The sequence below is a fragment of the Sus scrofa genome, chromosome 4 (assembly GCF_000003025.6).
Source record: "Sus scrofa isolate TJ Tabasco breed Duroc chromosome 4, Sscrofa11.1, whole genome shotgun sequence".
Taxonomy (NCBI): Eukaryota; Metazoa; Chordata; class Mammalia; order Artiodactyla; family Suidae; genus Sus; species Sus scrofa.
The window spans coordinates 59,646,878-59,667,482 of record NC_010446.5 but is presented as its reverse complement, the minus strand read 5'-3'; positions in this window follow the sequence as shown (position 1 = coordinate 59,667,482).

Genomic DNA, 20,605 nt, shown 5'->3' with positions numbered 1-20,605 from the left:
ATTAATGATTTTAATATTTTTTATTATTTTTTTCCCTATTACAGTATTTTAAAATGATTTTAAGACTCCAGTCTTCTTCAGCTGTGCTGAAAAACAACCAAAGAAATCATGGATGTTGGGGACAAAATTTGTGAAGAGCCATGAGGAGTGTAGCCCTGAGAACTGGCACTGGCGGCCCTGGTAATTTATGTGGCATAAATGGTTCAGGAAATAGAGTAAGACTCCTTGATCGGCCACTCCTTGCTAATTGGTGGTCCTTTTTCAGTGTTAAACCTTGGAGCTTTTGAGTGGGTTTCAATAAGAAAACATTTAGCAAAGTATTAGTCAGATTACTGTGAACTCAATTGGGGACAGAGCCAAAAAATCAAATCCAACAAAAACGAAGTAACTATTATGAGTCAGACCTTACGGAAGGCATCTTACATATATTATCTTACTTAATCCTCCCCCAAACCTTGTGAACTAGCTACTAGTAGTTCCCTTCTACAAGTGAGAAAATAGAAACTCAGAGAAGGTGAGTAACTTAGCAAAGATCACACAGCAGGCAAGCCGCAGAATGAGTAAGGGATCCTGGGAGATCTGATGACAAATCTAGCACTTGTCTTTTCTACTGTAGATCCTTGCCAAAGAAGCACGCTTGTTCACCTAATTATTTCTAGTACCCACAGGCCAGCTCCCCTGGACCCCAGGCAATTTGCCAAAACAAACAAATAAATAAATCAGTAACTAGTGTTAGAAACCTGGGGATGGACCTTATGTGACCCCAAAACACATGTGCTTATCTTGCTTTGTGCTAAGACAGTCACAATGACTGTGAAAAAGAACAAAAGCTTGCAGTGTCTCCTGACTTTAAAAAGTGATGATTTTAATCATTGGCTAACAGTGAGATCAGAAGAGAGTTATCAAGTATATCTCTAACTTAACACTGGGAATCATAATAGGAAACGTATGTAAAATATCAATTTTCACAAAACAAATATTTATCTGTGGGGCATATGGGGGGGGGGGGAGAGAATTTAAGCTTTATGTTTGTTGAGCTTCAGACTGATGGAACCATTACATAGAAATAAACATAACGATATATCATGATTAGTTATGACATATTGGCACCACTCTCAAATTAATCCAGACATTTAGGCCTTCAAAGCGGGTCACAATTTTTTGGACTATGGCAGCAATTAATAAATCAATCTTATCACACAGAGTGATTGATTAGCACTTTTCACAAAATGTATAGCAAATGGCTACCTAATCAAAGGAAATAAAACTATTCATAGATCTTCTTTTAATTTGAATTTTCTCCAATTATAAACAGATTTTTCTTTCCTCTGGCCATATCTAAGTGCATTTAATAGTCTACAGATAGCAAAATGTTTAAGACTGACAAAATATCCACAGTCTGTAACCTCTATCGGAAAAGGCTTTGATTACAGTAAAATTACACAAAAATGTGTCATTAAAAGGCATTGGACAGACATAAAATCTAACCTTTTGAGCTGAAGAATACTTAAGATTCTCTTCATGATCATGCAAGGGGAAATTCTTTGCTATGGAATAGCTATTTTCTTGTTAAGCAGGCTATTTCATCAATGATTTATTCCTGAGATGTAATAGGTCGTTTAAAATGGTGGTTTAAAAGTTGGGCCTTTTTGTTTAATTTTCTCACAGGCGGTTGGTAATTATCATGGTCCTGCAGTTTCTCTGGAATGCCATGGAGGGTCAAATGGCAATGGAACCCTGCTTTATAGGGTAATTAAGACAGTCGACATGGTTATTAAATACATCATGCTAAACTAAACTGGAATGCTGTGAAATAAAATCCAAAATCATAAATAAAACTTGGGTCTTCCAGCAGAGGGGTATGTGTGAAAAGGAGGAGCTTTATGCTCTCAGAATTGCAATAAATAGCTCCTGCCCACTCAGACTTTCGAAAATCTGGCTACTGAAAGCCTCTGGGTTTGTCTTTTAGAGAGTGAAACGGAAATCAATGCTACGACCCCACATAGTTTTGAAGTTCTGATCCCCACTATTTCCTATTACATAAAGCCAACACAAAAAAAGGCTTTTCGATGAATCATTTTTCCTAGATTCCTTATTGCAAAGATCAAAAGCTGAAACCTATATGATAAATTAAGTGATCCGGTGTTAAGTTTGATAGAACTAGCAAATGCATTTTAGATTTTTTAAAAAATAGTATCAAGACCCTCTTTGTAAAATCTTTCCACTGACTTCTCATCACTGTGTATTCATGCGCCTTTCAGAATTCATCTGTAACCCGCATAAGACCACAGTATAATGCCCAGGAGCCAGTCACAGGCCAGCTGAAGGCTTGTTGATGTGGGTAATTCTAAACAGTGGTGATAGGTAAATATTGTCATCAGAAGAGATCTGTCTTCCAAATATGTGTCTGTCTCGTGGTCTTAAGTTTTCAAACTCAAGCGCTGAAGGCTTCAATAATTTAATTTCTTTCCAGAAAATGTGATGAGTATACAAAAAAGGCTGGCAAAAGGGCTGGACGAAATAAGAACACCAAAAAAATACAATCTTTCCAAGCTTATAATATGCTGCCTACAAGAGATTTTAAATTATTCTTCCCCTGTGTATTGCCTGGAAGTCTTTTTTTTTTTTTTTCTGTGTGCATGTTTACAGGCAAATTCATTGGTTTACTAGGCAAAGGAAAAGAACGAGTCTTAAAGAGGGGAAATAAATATTTCCAATTCTAGCTGTAAAACTAGAAGCCAAAATGTGTACTTGACAGGCACGGAGCCAGCTGACTTCAGATCACTAGCCTTTCCTTAAAATCAGTCTTCCTATTTCCACATGGAACACATTTTAAGTTAACAATGTGTAGTTTGGCAAAGGAATTGTTTTTCTTTGGCATGAAACGGTTGTCTCGTTTTTTAAAAATGTATTTTCTGCCTGCTCCTATATACAACGTACGTCGACATTCTTTGAAACTTTAAAAATGGTAGTTGCATCAGGAAAGTTTTAGATAATTACTTTTTTAAAAAATTATTTTTGCCTAAATAGGAAAAAATACATTTAACATATTCATACGCTTGTACTTATGCCTCATATAATTCTGAATATTGCTTAAATACACCTTGAAATGTATACTGAATGGTGATTTAACTATATGGCATACTTTGGGAAAACAGGCCTCTCAAAAAAGTCATTTAAATGTTCTTTGATGAGCAGTTTTACAGGATATACTGACAATGTACAACCTGCAAATAAATCTGGTCGTTTCCTTTTCTTCTCTCCATCAGAGTCTTAAAATTGAGTCATTCTATCCACAATGTATTTATAGCACTGAAAACAGTAGGGTGGAATACTACCCTTTCAAACATTTGCAGTCTTTCCCCCCATTTCTGGCTACTGTGGCCGAAAAACTAGGAAAAGCAGAAATGCAAATTTTCAGACATTGGTTCCACACGAAATGGGACAGACGGCTGCACCAGCTACTGTTGTGAGACCAGATAGGACCACTGCTGCCTCCACATAAAGAAGGCCATTAAGGGGAAGTTGTTTATTTCTGCTTCTGCAGAAATCATAAACACCAACCCTGAGCCTGACAGCGCAAGCTGTGCTGCAGTAAATTCTAGTACTTTGCTGGCCATTCTAAGCTGCCCAGTAAAGTTACTGTAGCTAAATCCCATATACATTTCATGAAATAATCCTACTCAGAAGATGGTATCATATTCATGCACAGCGGGGTGTGCAAATACCTATAAATCACATGTAGGATCTGAAATATCTATTTTAAAAAATCTGTGCAAATTTAACCATGACCCTTTGCCAGACAATAGGCCCTCATATGCTCTGCAGCTTAGCAGACACCCAGGAATTCTGTTTGGAAGTGATAGCTACTGTCTATGTAATATTTAGGACCTATTCATGAAGCATCTGGCAGGAAATAAAAGGGTTTTCTCCACGAACATATGCTAAAGGATGTGGTCCTGTGCTGACTCCTCCTCTTCTGATTTTTTGCAAATAGCACAACATAAGAGACGGTTGTTTCTGGCTGCCCTGCTGCCTGTCATGGCTGTCAGGCGAAATCCCATGAATTATTGCTCTTCCAGATGTAAGAGATTTTCAGGCTGCCTTAAACTGCCTGTGGTTTGTGGTACTGGAGAGGAGAGAAACGAGATTAAACTTCATCTCATCAGTGCAATCTGAAAAGATCACACAGAGGACTAATAATCAGGGCTTTTTCATTCCAGAGCCAGACTTGAGAGCTGTGTGTTTTTGTTTCAAGGTGATGTCACATTAAGCTTGTTGGAAGACAGTGATTAAGGTCAAACAATATTTGAGGAAGATCAAAAATAAAAAAAATAAAGAAAGTGTGCAACCCTCTTCTGACGCTTCCTTATTGCATTTGCTTAAAGGGGAAGGACCGATCATTTTCACTGATGGCAAAGAATGGGAAGTGGATTTAGTTCTGTAATTCCAAGTTGTCAGCATTTCTTAACACAAGGTTAATATGAGAAAAATTGGAAATGTTTCCATAAAATTACAGCTCTACTCTTCAATGTAATTTAGAGAATACATTCATCACCATCCAAAAAAAATCAAGTGTCATTTTTTGTTATCTCTAAAGGTCAATCTTGAAGCCTTCATTTTTTTTTAATTTTTTTTTTTTTTGGATTCTATGAACATATCATAGAGAGTCTGGAAATAGTCATTAAAAAATCATCAAGTGATAGTAATGCTTTCTGATATGCAGAGTGTTTTTTTTTTTAAGACATTTTAATTTGGTTCCCCCCCACCAAAAAAAAAAAAACTCTCTTACAAACCGCCCTCTCCACGTGGTAAATATCAGCAGATTCAATAGCCCTGGTTAGCAACATTTAACTAAAGGTTCTATAACTGTTTCCAGAATGACTCAGAAAATAAATCACACCCTCTCCCATTAGGTACAGTTTGAGTCCTCAGGGAGAAAACTTATAACTCATTACATTTCCATTCCCTTTGATCAAATACCACATACAGCACCTGGATATTATAATTTTAAATAATAGTTATGACACAAACTAGGATAATGCTTAAAAACCTACGAATCTTAATATGGTTACTATTAGTTCTTATCATTTATGGCATGGAAAAATAGTGAGTGGTTTTGTGGCATTTTGCTAGAGTTCCATTAGCAAAATATTAATTATAGATCAAGAAAACATGTTTTTAACAAACACCTGGAAATAATCGACAAATATATATGTCTTAGATCAGAACGTAATTGCCCCAATTCAACCTGTATAACTTTTTTTTTTTTTTTTTTTTTTTTAAGGTATAGCCTGTTTAAGTAATGGGGTAGACTACCAGATGTAAACCTGCCCCGGCCAGCTTTTCTTTCCATTTCAGCTCAGGTACCTCACAAAGTTTCTCTAATGGGAGGAATCCCAGTGAAACAGTGATGAAAACCACAGGTACCAGTGGCTTACATGAAAGCATTTATTGCTTTCCATGCATTGCATTATAGCAGAGTGGAAAAAAGCCCTCCATTGAAAATGCATTAATTATTTGACACTGGTTTGCCTCAAAGTCATTTTTTTGCTATGGGATGCAAGTGAAAGATCACAGCTGAAAAAAAGATCATCAACTTGAGGTAGGCTCACAGAGTCTTTTCTTATGTTCTGTGTGAAGTTGTCTTGAACTGAAACCTATGCTCCTTAAGGATTAAGGGATTGAAAAGCAAAGACTGAAGCTGCTGTAATTTAAACCTCGAGATGCCCTAGCACAAAGGTGCAAAATGGACTAAGCCAAACTGACTCTTTCCCTGTTCAGTAAAGAAATAATTTTCCTTTAGAAAGTTTTACATTATTAACATTCCAAAGGTGTTAGCATCTTTAAAGCAAATGGTCTTCTTTTGGCTTTTACTCTACATTGAGTACCTGCAGAAAATGAACAAGAGGACATGGTTTTAAATTACAATTTATGGCCTCTCTAAACAATCCTGTATGTATGAGAACTCTGAAGAAATTTAAAGAAAAAAATGCATAATGATCATCAGTGACTTGCATTTTATTAGTTAAATTGGTATTTTATCCATTAAATATTTTTGCAGAGTTTGTGTTGTATGTGTGCTTATTGTTTAGTTTCTAGAAAAATGCTTATTTCCAAATCAATGAAATTTAAAAGTATTATTTTTTCTTCAGATAGCAAAGAAAAAAATCATTTCTGAGAAATGGAAAGCTACTTAACTGCAGGCATCTGTTTTCTTACATGTGAGGTAAGTCAAAATAAAAGCTCAAAAATGGCTTTATCAGAGTTCCCGCGGTGGGACAGGGGAAAGGAATCTGACTAGTATCCATGAGGATGAGGGTTCGATCTCTGGCCTCAATCAGTGGGTCAGAGTTGCTGTGAGTTGTGCAGGAGGTCACAGATGTGGCTGGATCCTGCATTGCTGTGGCTGTGGTGTAGGCCAGCACCTGTAGCTCCGATTTGACCCCTACCTAGCTTGGGAACTTGCATATGCCACGAGTGCAGCTCTAAAAAAGCAAAAAAAAAAAAAAAAGTCTTTATTCAATGATTCACTCATTCATTCATTCATCAGTTAGGCACTTCAGATGCAATGGCACAGGAATAGACTTGCTTTCATGTCTATGTGTTTGGCGGGATACCCCTATATTACATGCATAATTAAGTAGCTATTTAAATTACCCTTGTTATACGTGCTGGAAAGGGGATGCATCTGGAAGGATCATGGAAATACGGAATTCACAAGTGACATGTGCAGATGCTTGCAAGTTGTATTGCTCTGCCATGAGGATACAGTGATTTCCCCCAAGTAAAGTAACTGAAAGCTTTATCTCTATAGTTTCTAAAAACAAACAAAAACCTTTAAACAAAAGATGTGGAAAGGCCGAAATCTTTGAGGGCTGATGTCAGAATTCTGGGTTTCATATTTAGTTTCCCTGTTAGGGAGGAAAAATTGTGAGTGAAAGAAGATATTATTTCCAGAATAAGCCATTTCTAAATGGTTCTTACTGATTACATCCAATCTCCCTTTGAAAAGCCATATGGAGAAAATAGATCATCTTAAAATTGCAAGCCAAAAATTCTTAGTCACAAAACCTGAATTTTAATGTTTGACTTTTTTTTCTCACATCAATTCTCTAATCCAATAGTTCTCAGATATTCAGCCCACATTTCTAATCTACTCTTTGAGGACAAAGTGTCCCATCATTTTCTCACCTCCGACTTGATAATGGTTTGGACATTTCATATCTTGATCTTTTCAATCTTTTACCCCCTGAGTTTTACTTCTTTTTTTCATATCATTATTACTATTTAGCTAATGTTTTTGCCATTCACATTTCATGTCTTTGCTAAAGTATAAATGGATAATGATTTGTTTCATTTGATCCATTTTGGCCAAGCCCAATACTATAAAATATACAGATCACCTGTGCACAGAGATCAAAAGAGGCTGGCTTGCATTTTATTCAAAAAAACCCTCAATTCCCTTTAAGTATCTTCAAGCTTTTGTTCCCCTCCAGCCACTTTTGTCTCTGCTCTTGAATTTGAATTTTTCACCTTAATTGAGTTCACTTTCACTCAACTTTTAAATCAAATTACTCATGATGTATTTTCAAATATTTTCCCTTTCAACATCCAAAAGACTTACTAGTGTTAGACTTACAGAATTAATACGTATTTAGTTTTTCAAACATGAGTGATGGGCTAAAGAGAAAGTTGCAATGAGGTAGAATTTAGGGAGCAGTATCTGTCTCAGAGGTTACTTTTCCTGGCTAAAAAAAATCATAACAAATATGTTTATTGTATGCCAGTTGCAAAAATATAGAAAAACATTAAAAAGTAAATGAAAATATCCTACAATCCAACCAAAGAGATTAAATTAGTAGTTTTTACTGCTCTATCCTTCCTTGCTATATGTCATATATCATCAGGAAAAACACTATTTCTTTTTTCTTTTGTTAACTTTAAAAAGAGTTGATGTAGAGCTGCATATTGCAAAGTCCTTAGTAGTATGTAAATGAAAGCCTACTTAAATCAAATGACAATGGCCATTGTCTTCTCTCTAAGGGAGAAAAAGAAAGTGTTTAATCTCTGTACAGTGTTTATCACTCTATTACCTTCCATCAGAGTAAAATGTTTTCAAGTTTCACCTGATACCTTTCATTGTTGAAATTTTTAATTATTTGAATATTTGATAGAAATTGTTCAACCTCCCCACCCTCATTATTTCTGCAAAACTGAAATATTTAACAGGTTTTTTTTTTTTTCAACTTACAATGGCCTCCTGACATGCAATAACACCTTGTTTGATCATTACTCATTCATTCATCTTAAAGTAGATAGTGAGCATCTTCTGTGCCTTTGAGATTGTATATTTATAAAAACCAAAGAAGTAAAAACAGCAGTCATGTCCTCCAGAGGCTTATATAGTCTTTTCATTATTCTCAATGTTTATTTGATAAGGAATTTTATTTTAACATTAGGTAAGTAAAATTAAATAATAAAATGAAAACTTGTTATGATTTCATATCACATACTACAAAATAAAATTGAGGGATGTGTGCATTGTTTAATATTGTAGCAACTCTTGTCCACACTTTCCTGTGTTTTTGTGAACATTGAATTGATTCTATTAACAGCTGATTGAACTGATGCTCCTAACTACTACATACAACTGCTACCACCTAGTACATTCAAGTTATTTTTTTTCCTGTAAAGAAACAGAATAAAAATAATTTACAAATTGCATTTGAAGACATACCCAATAAAAGGTAACAGTATGAATCTTGAAAAGTATCCCAGTATCTCAAATTTGCATGTGACCCTGGGAGTAAAGGTTGGCTTTCACAAGGGTCCATGGATTTTGATCTGTAGAAGCTACTTTGGCCAAGGCTTCCCATTTATAACCCTAAAATCCTATCTTGAAGTTTCAGACACCCACTCTAGGAGTAGAAGCAATTCCATTTCTATACTCCACGTGCCTCTTGAGGCCAGATCTGCCAGTAATGCTTAATTGGGTTGGAAGATAGTGGATAGTACCGGTTTATCATACAGGCAACTGACACAAAACTTTTTCACTTATCTGAGGTTGGGCTGTGTCTGGGTTCAGAGATGAAAGGTCAGTTCTTTATCCACTAAGTCCCCTAGACATTCCAAAATCCCCAGTACATTACAAATTTGAACAGTTTAAGCTCTCTTAAATAAAGAATCTCTTCTGTGGGTAAAGTATACAGTGTATATAGATACAGTGGAGAAGAAACATGTGAAAGGTCACAGCCATGACCTTTTAACATCAATAGTTTTATTTATAGCCAGGCTGTTAGTCTATAGGGCTTAATATAAAGGCAAGAAGAAAGACAAAGGTATCTGGTGAGCTTTATAACAGCTATCCAGTTATATAAAATTTGTCTTTTTACTCTTGATCTGAGACTAAAAATTGTAAATAATTAATGTGACCTGTTTCAAAGTAAAGAATACCATTGCTCAGTCATTTTTAATTGAACATTCCATTTCCCTCTTTACAGATTTTTAAAGGTATAGATTGATTTCTTCATATTGCGATTCATTTTTAAAAGACAAAATACATTATTTTATTTTTATGACTACCTGCCTCCTTGTCACCCATTTGAAGTCTTGCTGTGTGTAAAATTACACGTAAAAGAGTAGTAGATTATGGCAAGTCAAACCGTGTTTTGTGGAACTTTAGTAGTTTAGGAAATTTAGCAAACAGAGACATATGCATGTTCTTGCTCTTTTCCAAGTAATTCTCAAGGACTTTTAAGACATGCCCGAAGGTGCTTTGGTAAAAGGTCAAAGAGACCAGAAAATCCACAGCGGGAGCAAAGTGTGAAACGAAGCTGGAGGTGGGCCACCAAGGACCCCGCGTGACAAGCCAAAGAAGACGATTTAAACTAAGGGAAGTCTAGAAAGGTTTTATAGGGAAGAGAACCTGATCTTAGCACCCAACTCCATTCCAGGAGAATTCCAGGAAGGCATTTCATTATCTCCAGAGAAGACCACGACCCTCTCCTTTCAACCCTCCTGGTCGGGGAGATAATCAGAGCCTAAGAAACTGCTGTCTTCTTTTCTCAAGAGATCATTTGCCTCCTTGAGTATCCCTGGCTGACAGGGAGACTTTCACTGGTATGGCACCTCGTGTGAGGTTTCTCACACTCTATTAGTTTAATTCATGCTACAGTGTAAGGGGAATGAACAGGTACCGTTTTATTTTTAACTGGAACTTGCTGTTATCACCTCTTTACCCCCAAAAGTGACTAAATGGGCCAGATTTTCAAGTGCTGTAACTCTGTAGAGAGTTGTCAAGGATGCTTTTCCACACTTTGTTGTAAGTTGAATGTAATCCTTGGGACTTTTGTATTCTAGTTCCATGTTCTAGCTCCAAATTCTCAACCAACCTTCCCATGTGATACCGAAATCTCACTGTGAATGACTGCAATGCTTTAGAGATAGAACCACCAAGGGTTAAAGAGACATCTGCTTATTTGTTACAAATTAAAAAAAAAAAAAAAAAAAAAAAAAAAACTTTGGTAAACAGTATTGGGGAATCTCATAGTGGGTAAAACCCAAAGTATGTGAATTGATAAGATACAGCAGGTGGAAGCCTGAGTTCTAGAGGCAGAGAGACCTAGATTTAAATCTCTAGCCAAAGACCCCTGTGATTTGTGGCTTTGGCCAATGGCTGATCTCTAAGCTTCCTTTCCTTAAAATGAGAATAACATATAATGTGAGGTGTGATAATTGTGAGGCTATAATGGGTTCATTTATGTAAATTACAGGGCTGGTTTATAGTAACCATTCCCTTCATCTTAATTTTTTTTTTTGGTCCTTTTTTTTTTTTCTTTTTTTCTTTTTGGTCCCACGGCATATGGAAATTCCCAGTCTAGGGGTCAAGTCAGAGCTGCAGCTACCTGCCTACACCACAGCCACAGCAACATGGGATTCGAGCCACATCTGCAACCTGTAATACAGCTCAAAGCAACACCAGATCCTTAACCCCCTGAGTGAGGCCAGGAATCAGACCCACATCCTCATGAATACTGGTCAGGTTTGTTACAACTGAGCCACAGCAGGAACTCCACTTCGTCTTAATTTTTGAATCATTGAATTAAATGTCATTTGGACAGTGGAAGAAAAAGAAAATTAAGGTTATTGACAATATTTAGGCAATTAAATGTAGCAAACTGTATAGTTGACTGACTGGTCTCCTTTTTGTTGTCATTTTATATACCTCTAATATTTATCTGTAAATAGATAGAAAAATCTAAAAATTATGTAGAAAGAACACCAATGATAATATATTACTAGTGAAATTCATTTCCTTCAAACGTAACCTCCTTGTGGACTCCAGAAAGTGACTACTTTAACCTCCCTAAGGAATGAAAAAGCAAAGAAACAAATAAAAACAAACAAAAATCTTGCCCACATACCCTACTACAGAAGAATTTTTTCGGATTCTTAATCACTCATGTCGTAACAGAATCAGAAATGATGCCATCATCAGACCTCTCTCAGATCCTGTCATAAGAGATCTAAACCAGCCCTAGAGAATTTCTCTTCTCTTTCTGTCCTATTTTGAATCATGCTAAGCATGAAAATTGACCCGGGTATGGGTTGGTACTTCAGTGTCACAAAGACCAAAACTCCTTTATCCCAAAGAATCATTTCTGGCTCTAATTGTCCTTGAGTTTTCCTTGCTTCCATCACTTTCCATTTTTATTAGTCAATCAAATTATTAAATGTCTATCATGTCCCAAATCCTGCATGAAGCCCTTCAGATAAAGGTGAACAGAGTCAGCCATAGAACCTTCCTGCCATGGGCGAGTTTAGAGCTAAAATAAGGAAGAAAATCAGTGAATGTACCACCTTCAGTGAACTGTTCTCTCTTTTCATGGTAGAGAATCTAATGAAATCTAATGTTTAAAATTTTAGATTTTATGTTGTTTTTATGTTCACTCTTAGTGACTGGAAAGGAGCTCAAAGAAGACCTCTTGGGTGCTGTCAATGTTCCGTTTCTTGGTCTGGGAGTAGATTTCACAGCTGTATTGAGTTTGCAAAAAAAAATTGTTGCACTTTTCTCGTGTATATTATACTTACATTAAAAGTGTGTAAATGAAATATAAATTTCCTTTTCCTTTGCATCAAAGAGCTATTTTACATAGACTAGATACATGTCTTCCATAGACTCAACAAATATGTTTAAAAAGAATTATAATTTAAATTTCTAAAAAATTAAAAACTAAAAAGTCTTAACTCCTTTTCACAACCATGAAAACAATCCCTAAATAAATCTCTATGCTGAATCTTTAGTTATGCTTCTATTTGTAATAAGATCATTCTATTCAAAGCCTCTAAGAATATTCCCACATATTCAAGAGATATTATATTCGCATAGTCATCCTAAAGAGTACTTCCCACCAGAAAAATCAGCACACAAGTTGCTCTGAAATTCCCATTTGGATCTCTTATTTTTTTCACCTACCAACAGCTTACTTAATGATGTCTTGAGCAAACAAGCAATTGCATTCACTCTATCCGCCTGGTATTATACTGTATTAACATCCTTCATTTTTTTTTTTTCATGAAAATGTCATTTGTGGGTATGATTTAGTTTTTTAAAAATGCTCATTTCTACTGCTGAATATAAAATGCATCCAACTTAGAGAAAAAGTATCGCATCAAGCCAAGCAGACCCTTAAAATTGTTTTACAATTAATTCCATAGATATCATATAATTTCACCAATAAATTTATTTCCAAAGAACACATAGCAAGTAGTGCTAAATTTACTCCTTTCTGTAGAATTTAATCCTGTTGAAAACATACCCCCTTGAATTTTCCTTCAATTTTATGCCACAAGATTCATCTTTCTTATTTTTCCTGAGCCCACATTCTGGGTTCCTCTTTTAGTACCCCTGATGACAAGATTCTGTAGCATGTATTAATCTCTGGTATCTCTAAGGTTCTACTCCTGAACTCACTCTGGTCCCCCCTTACATGCTCTCTCTCTATGTAAACAGCTATTGCCATAGTTTTAATAGCATGACCCTTAGCTCTAGCTTCCAAAAGGAAGTAACAAATCTTAATTTGACAGTTGCCATCCATTTCCAACTCAACATATCTAAAACCCAACCATGTGCTCTTGAAATCTTCTTCTCCCCTCCTCCACCTCACCTCACCCTTCCCTAACCAACCCTCTGGGTTTTCTGTATTGGTTAATGACAGTCCCTCTCCTGAATGACTTTCTAAATTCTCACTATGCCTTTGCTGCATGATTCCACTGTTACCTGGTGTCTCATTCATGGTGCCCTCTAAACCTCTACCACTGCAGTCAACCCTGTGATGTGCTAAGTGCTATTTTTATTCATTTATTCATTCATTCACTTTTTCATTCACCAAATATTTGTTGATTAACTGCCCCTACTAGGTCTTGGATACTCAGATATAAACAGGATGCAGATAGCCATGCCATGGAAGCAACCTGAATGTCCTTGGATGGACCTAGAGATTATCACACTGAATGAAGTAATTCAGATAGAGAAAGACAAATATCATATGATGTCACTTATATGTGGAATCTAATTTTAAAAAGACGCAAAAGAACTTATTTGTAAAACAAAAGCAAACACACAGATTTCAAAACCAATCTTATAGTTATCATGGTGAAACCATTGTGGGGAGGGAAGAATTGGGAGGTTGGGACTAACACCTACACACCACTGTATAAAACAGATGGATAATAAGAACCTACTGTGTAGCACAGGAAAATCTTCTTAATAGTTTGTCATAACCCATATGGGAAAAAATGGATATATTTATATGTATGACATTCACTTTGCTGTTCACGTGAAACATTGTAAATTAACTATACTCCAGTAAAAAAAAAAAAAAATTAATTAAAAAAATAAATCAGAGTTTTTGTGGCTCAGCAAAAACAAATCCAACTAGTATCCCTGAGGATGTGGGTTTGATCCCTGGCTTCGCTCAGTGGGTCAGGGATCCAGCATTGCTGTGAGCTGTGATGTAGTTTGCAGACTCAGCTCAGATCCTGTGTTGCTGCGGCTGTGGAGCAGGCTGGCAGCTGTAGCTCTGATTTGACCTCCAGCCTGGGAAATTCTACATGCCGCGGGTGCAGCCCTAAAAAAAAAAAAAAAAAAAAAAAAAAAAAAAAAAAAGTAATAAATTAATTAATTAAAGATAATTTAAAAAAACAAGACACAGATCTTTCTATGAAGAAAACACTGTCTCAAGGAGGAACACATACAAGAATGGCTTTCTTGCACATATGTTCTGCAGCGGGGAGTTTAAATGCCTTCGTATGTCATATAAATGTTCTTCATAATCTGGCCTCGACAAACTTCTCCTGCTTCATTTACTGCATTTCCCCAGTGTGTGTCCTTCTCTCCAGGCACCCAGAACTCCATGCAGCTCTCCAATGAGCCTTGCCTTATGCCACTGTGCCTTTATACCCTCAGCCTGAAATGTCCTTTTCAACCTTGTCAGTCCAACAGACTGATTCTGGAGTGATTTTCTGGCCTCCTCCGACAGTTGGCATCTGTCCTCTGTACTCAATAACATCCTGTGCAAATTTAACATTTATCACACTACTTACTAATTATTGATTTTCACTTCTGCCTTTCCTGCTAGATAGTGAGGTGCATGAGAGTGGTGATTGAATCTCCTGTGCCCTTCGGGTTGAATGAGCAATAATCATATACTTGGGAATAAGAAAATGATTAAGAATACAGCCCAGGGAGTCAGACAGACGTGGATATGAATCCCAGCTCTACTGTATAATAACTACATAGTCTTGAGAATTTAGTTGTCTTCTCTGAGACTCAGTTTCCTTGTCTGTTAAAAGGAATAACAAGATTTATTTTAAATGAATCTGTGAGGACTCAACAAGATATGTAAAAGAAAGTGATAAGTACGGTGTCTCAGATACAGTCCTCAATAATTTTTAGCTAGTATTATCATGTCTGATTCAAAGTGGTGGTGGCATTATAATTCCCTTCACATTTTACAGTTGTGATCAGTTGATGAAAAACAAAGGTTGGGAGGGGAAAGGAAATAACCTTTTTTTTTTTCATTTTTTAAAGGTTTATTGAAGTATAGTTGGCTTACAACGTTGTGATCATTTCTGCTATGCAACAAAGTGATTGAGTCATACATGTACACACATCCATTTTATTTCAGATTGTTTTCCCACATAGATACCCACAGAATATTGGGTACAGTTCTCTGTTCTACAGCAGGTCCCCATTGGCTAATCATTCCATATACCTCAGTGTGCATATGGCAATCCCAATCCCCAGTCCATCTCTCCCACCCTCCAACCTGTCCCCTTTGGTAACCATAAGTTTTTCAAGGTATGTGAGTCTGTTTCTCCTCAGTAGAGAAATTCATTTGTATATTATTTTAGTTTCCACATATAAGTGATATCATGATGTTTGTCTTTCACTGTCTAAATTAGCTTAGTATGATAATTTCTACCTTTTAAGAATTCACTTTGGGAGTTCCCGTCATGGCTCGGTAGTTAACAAACCCGACTGTTATCCATGAGAATGCAGGTTCAATCCTTGGCCTTGCTCGGTGGGTTAAGGATCTGACGTTGCCGTGATCTGTGGTGTAGATCACTGATGCATCTCGGATCCCTCACTGCTGTGGCTGTGGCAAAAGCTGGCAGCTCTATCTCTGATTCAGCCCCTAGCCTGGGAACTTCCATATGCCGTGTGTGTGGCCCTTAAAAAAAAAAAAAAAAAAAAAAAAAAAAAGAATTCACTCTCTATTCATCATATATTAGGTATGTTATTTCTGATACTCTCAGCCACTTGAGTGTAAAATAGATTATAGATTATTACTGTCAATTTACAAAGTAGAACACGAGTCCGAAAGAACGTTAACTCGTTCAAAGGCATGGAGCTCCAGTTTTAAGACACATTTTATTAGTCATCTCTGGCTGCCATAACAAGATGCCATAGACTGAGAGGTTTAAACAACAACAAAAATGATTGATCACAGTTCCACAGGCCGGAAAGTCCAAGATCAAGGTGCTGACAGGCTTGGTTTTGAGGGAGGCCCCTCTTCTTGCCTTACAGATGACCATCTTCATGTTGTGTCCTCACAGGATGACAAGAGAAAAAGAGATGGCTCTCTCCCTCTTTTTATAAAGCCACCAACACTAGAGCCCCATTCTTATGGTTTCATTTACACTTAATTACCTCCAAAAAACCCTGTCTTCAAATGCAGTCACACTGGGGGATAAGACTTCAACCAATGAATTCGGAGGAGGACACAATTCAGCCCACAGCACTCACCTTATTTGCCCTGAATCTCACTGCCATCAACACAAGAAGAACTAACAAAGTCCACTCCTACCATTCTTAAAGGCAGAAGCTCTGGATCCAGTTTTCCCAAAAGCTTGGGACTTTCTAGCCATTCTTCCTTTAGTCCATACCCTATTAGTAGAATTTCGTGATCATCCATAACATAAAACAACTGTTGGTGAAGCTAACAGTAGGTCTATGTCGTGCACTACCCATTCAAGAACAGCATGCCTAAGGGACAAATACTTTAAGGCAGAAGACATTCTGAACCAGGAGTTTGAAACTACCCAGCTCTTCAGCATAGTCTCTGGGGGTGTGACTGGGGAGTTTGAAAAAAGGGACAGCAGAGATTAGAGGAACAGGCCAGAACGGCTCTGAGGATGATGTGTGGGAAAAAGTATCAAATTACCCTGAAATTTGGAGATCTGGTGCTGACTGAGTTTAGAAGAGGTTTGGAGGAAGTTGACTCAGAAGGAGCCCACTGAATGTGCCAAGGATTACAAATTTTGTGGCTGTGATGGAAGAAGCAAGTGATACCTACATGAGCTGAACACCTGCCTTCCCTCCAACACCTCACTGCCACCCCAACTCAGATCCTTGGAATACATACAGCTCCAGTGACAAGATCTCTAAGTTGCATTCACACTAAAATATAGAGTGACTAATATTGGATGACCCTTTAATATTGAAGAGAAGAGAAATTTTCAGGATCATCTAGGTGAGTATCCCTAAGGGAAGGGTGAAAGAAAGGAAGAGAATTTTTCTAGTCATTAGGAAGCCCCCACTGAATGGGGGTACTGGCAGATCCAAGAGAACCCCAAATATGGATTGAAAATGGTAATTGATTGCTTTTTTCAAAGACAAAGTATGTAGTTGCCTCATTAATTTCTCCCCTTATAGTACAAGGAGTAAAGCGGCAGGACCTGAAGCCCAACAGCTTGATTCCCTCAACAAGGATTCTCAATCATCTATGTGTTTTGAGAGAATAAAAAAAGACTAAGAATGGAAGCATTAAATGAAGCATGATTTTAATTCTTAAAAATCATGTAATGAGCATATAAATTATGCAATATTCATGTAATGGGATGTCATGTATCAGTAAGAGTGGATAAACTACATCGTGACAATATGGATCTTTTTGAGATCTCACAAACGTATTAGCCTCAGAAACATAACATTTATGGTCCCACAAATATGATGTTGAGTGAAAAAAATGAGTGTATGTTGTATGGTTCCATTTATATAAAATTCAAAATCAGACAAGTTGGATCTGAGAGGTTAAAAGTCAGGAGGTTGGGCACTCTTGGGGACGGACAGAGACTTGATAAAGAATGGGGTTTGTAGTGCTGGTTAAGAACCTGCTTCTTGATCCTCCTTCTGGTCACATGGTATTTTTGCTTAAGGACAATCCGTTAAGCTATACACTTACAATTTATGCACCATTCTATTTGCTATATTTCACTAAAAATTTCTAAAATTTAAAAATACTTCTCTGGGTACATACCAAAAAGAGTTGAAAGCAGAGATTCAAATAGATATTTGTACACATGTGTTTATAGAAGCATTATTCACAGTAACCAGGAGATGGAAACAACCTTGACATTCATGACAAAGGAATGGATAAATAAAATATGGTATATCTATGCAATGGAATATTATTCAGCCTTCAAAAAGATAACATCCTAATATATGCTACACCAGGGAAGAACTTTGAAACACGCTAAGTGAAGTAAGCCAGATACAAAAAGACAAATATATGTTTCCGTTTCTATGATGTCTTAGTCAATTCAGATTTGTTATACCGTGATGTTATACCATAAACAATAAACATTAATTTATCATAGTTCTGGAGGCTAGGAAGTCCAGTATCAAGGCACCAGAAGGTTCAGTGTCAGTTGTCTGCAGACAGTCATCTTGCTAGGTCTACCCATGGCAGGAGGGATGAGGAAACTGACTGGAGTCTCTATTATATGGCACTGGTCCAATATGTGAGGGTTCTGCCTTCATGACCCAGTCACCTACCAAAGGCCCACCTCCTAATTCTTAACACCATCATATGGGGGAAGAGGATTTCAACATATGAATTAGGGGTGGGGAGGGGGCACAGATGTTAAGTCTATGGCATATGAGGTACATATAGTGGCCAAATTCATAGAACAGGAAGTAGAATAATGTTAACCAGAGGCTGAGAGAAGGAATGAGAATTATGTTTAACAGGTATGGGGTTTCAGTTTGAGATAAAAAATTTCTAGAGGCCGATAATCACAATTGTTGCACAACAATGTAAACATAATTAATGCCACTGAGTGGTATACATAAAAATGGTAAGTTAATAAATGGTTTAAATGGTAATTTTATATTATATGCATTCTACCAAATTTTTAAAAAATCAAAATACAAAATAAGAGTAGAAGCATAAGGGGAGTTCCCATTGTGGCTCAGTGGTTACGAAACTGACATGTATATGAGGATATGGGTTCAATCCCTGGCCTTGCTCAGTGGGTTAAGGATCTGGCATTGCCATGAGATGTGGTGTGGGTCACAGATGTGGCTCAAAACTATGTTGCTGTGGCTATGGCATAGGTTGGCAGGTACGGCTCCAATTCCCGATTCGACCCCTAGCCTGGGAACTTCCATATGCCAAAAGTGAGGCCCTAAAAAGAAAAAAAAAAAAAAAAAAAAAAAAAAAAAAAACACCAAAAAACAAAAAACAAACAAACTAAAAAAAGAGAGAATAGAAGCACATGGCTTTCTTTTTCAGTGAAGTAGTGCCACCCTGTCCACAGGATCCTCCAGATAAATCCCCCCATATCGCCTCCAAGTTTCTTCTTTTCAAGGACACCAGTTTCTACCCTGGGGATCCCTCTCTGGGATTTCCTACTGTCTTTGACCAACTTCTTTACCTCAAGACCATATGCTCAACTTTCACTGGACTGTTCCTAGTTCACCTACAGGAGTGGAAGAGTGTATCTTTAGGAGAATCTACTGGTTTAATGGCCAGGCGATTTGAGTTATTGACCACCATATGGGAACATCTTACAAACACTACATCATGCCCTGACCAATATTCTAAAAGATACCTTCTGGAATGAAAATCTTGGTAACATATAGGGAGTTCATTGCTCCTCTGAGAAGAATACAATCTATTGAGCACAAACATCAACATTTATTTATACCTCACCTATATGTAAACAGACCTAAGCCTCAAATTAAATTGTCCAGATTCACAAAAGAATAATCTGGAAACAATTGTTAAAACACTTCATCATTTTATTTTCAAAGAATACCCAAACATCTATTTAACTGAGCTAATTCTTCATTTATTTTGGTGTGTATAATCAAAAAGTTTGACTAATTTTTCACTGAGTTTATTAATATTTTCACTGAATTTCCAGATATTTTGTTTTCACATTTTGGTGTCACTATATATCTTTATTTTCCCCTTACACTATGATTCCTATGTATAGTTTATTGTTGTGAAATAGCTGTAAGGCAGGACAGATATTAAAACTATATAGGATCTCATAAGATGTGAAGCTGAATATCTTTTTTTAGATCAGATAACCTTTTTATAGCTTTGGGGAAAAACATGGGTAGTACTCGTGTGTCTGTGTGTGTGTGTGTGTGTGTGTGTGTGTGAATATTGAGACGGAATTTTTCTATATTGAGAATAAGCAAAACTGTATGCCACCCATTGCAAGAAAGCCTTAGAAGTTTTTTTCTTTTAATATAGAGGTTCACAAGGGATCTTCATGCATATACATATCAGCCCAACTCATATATTACATCAGAGGAATTAGTATAGAATACAGGTGAAGAAGAGCGTGTTTTACTCTTCACTCTCATGATTTCCTAGCCTTCCTCAGTTTTCTCATCTGCATTGCAGAGATAAAAGTCACACCTTCCTTCTGGAATGTTGAGTGAGAAAGAACATATAGCACACAGGCAGGCTCAATTAATGTTAGTGCTCATGCTAAGAACCAGGAAATTGGGCATTTTTCATTATGAAATAACTCCCAACATGCAAATATCTAAATATGCAGTGACACTTGAACTAAGTTGTTGTTTTAAGAAGCAACATTTCATAGGCAGATTGTGGCCCGTTTAAGAAAGGGTGAGGAGGACAGAAGTGTTGGAGCAGAACAAAGAGGGAAGTTACCACCATGACAGGGATTTGGTCAGCCAGGGAAGCAGAGATTAGAGCAGACAATTTTGTTTTGTTCTTAGTTTAGGCACCAAAATGAGGTATTTGAAAGGCACGAATCTGATAGTGTTTTGTTCATG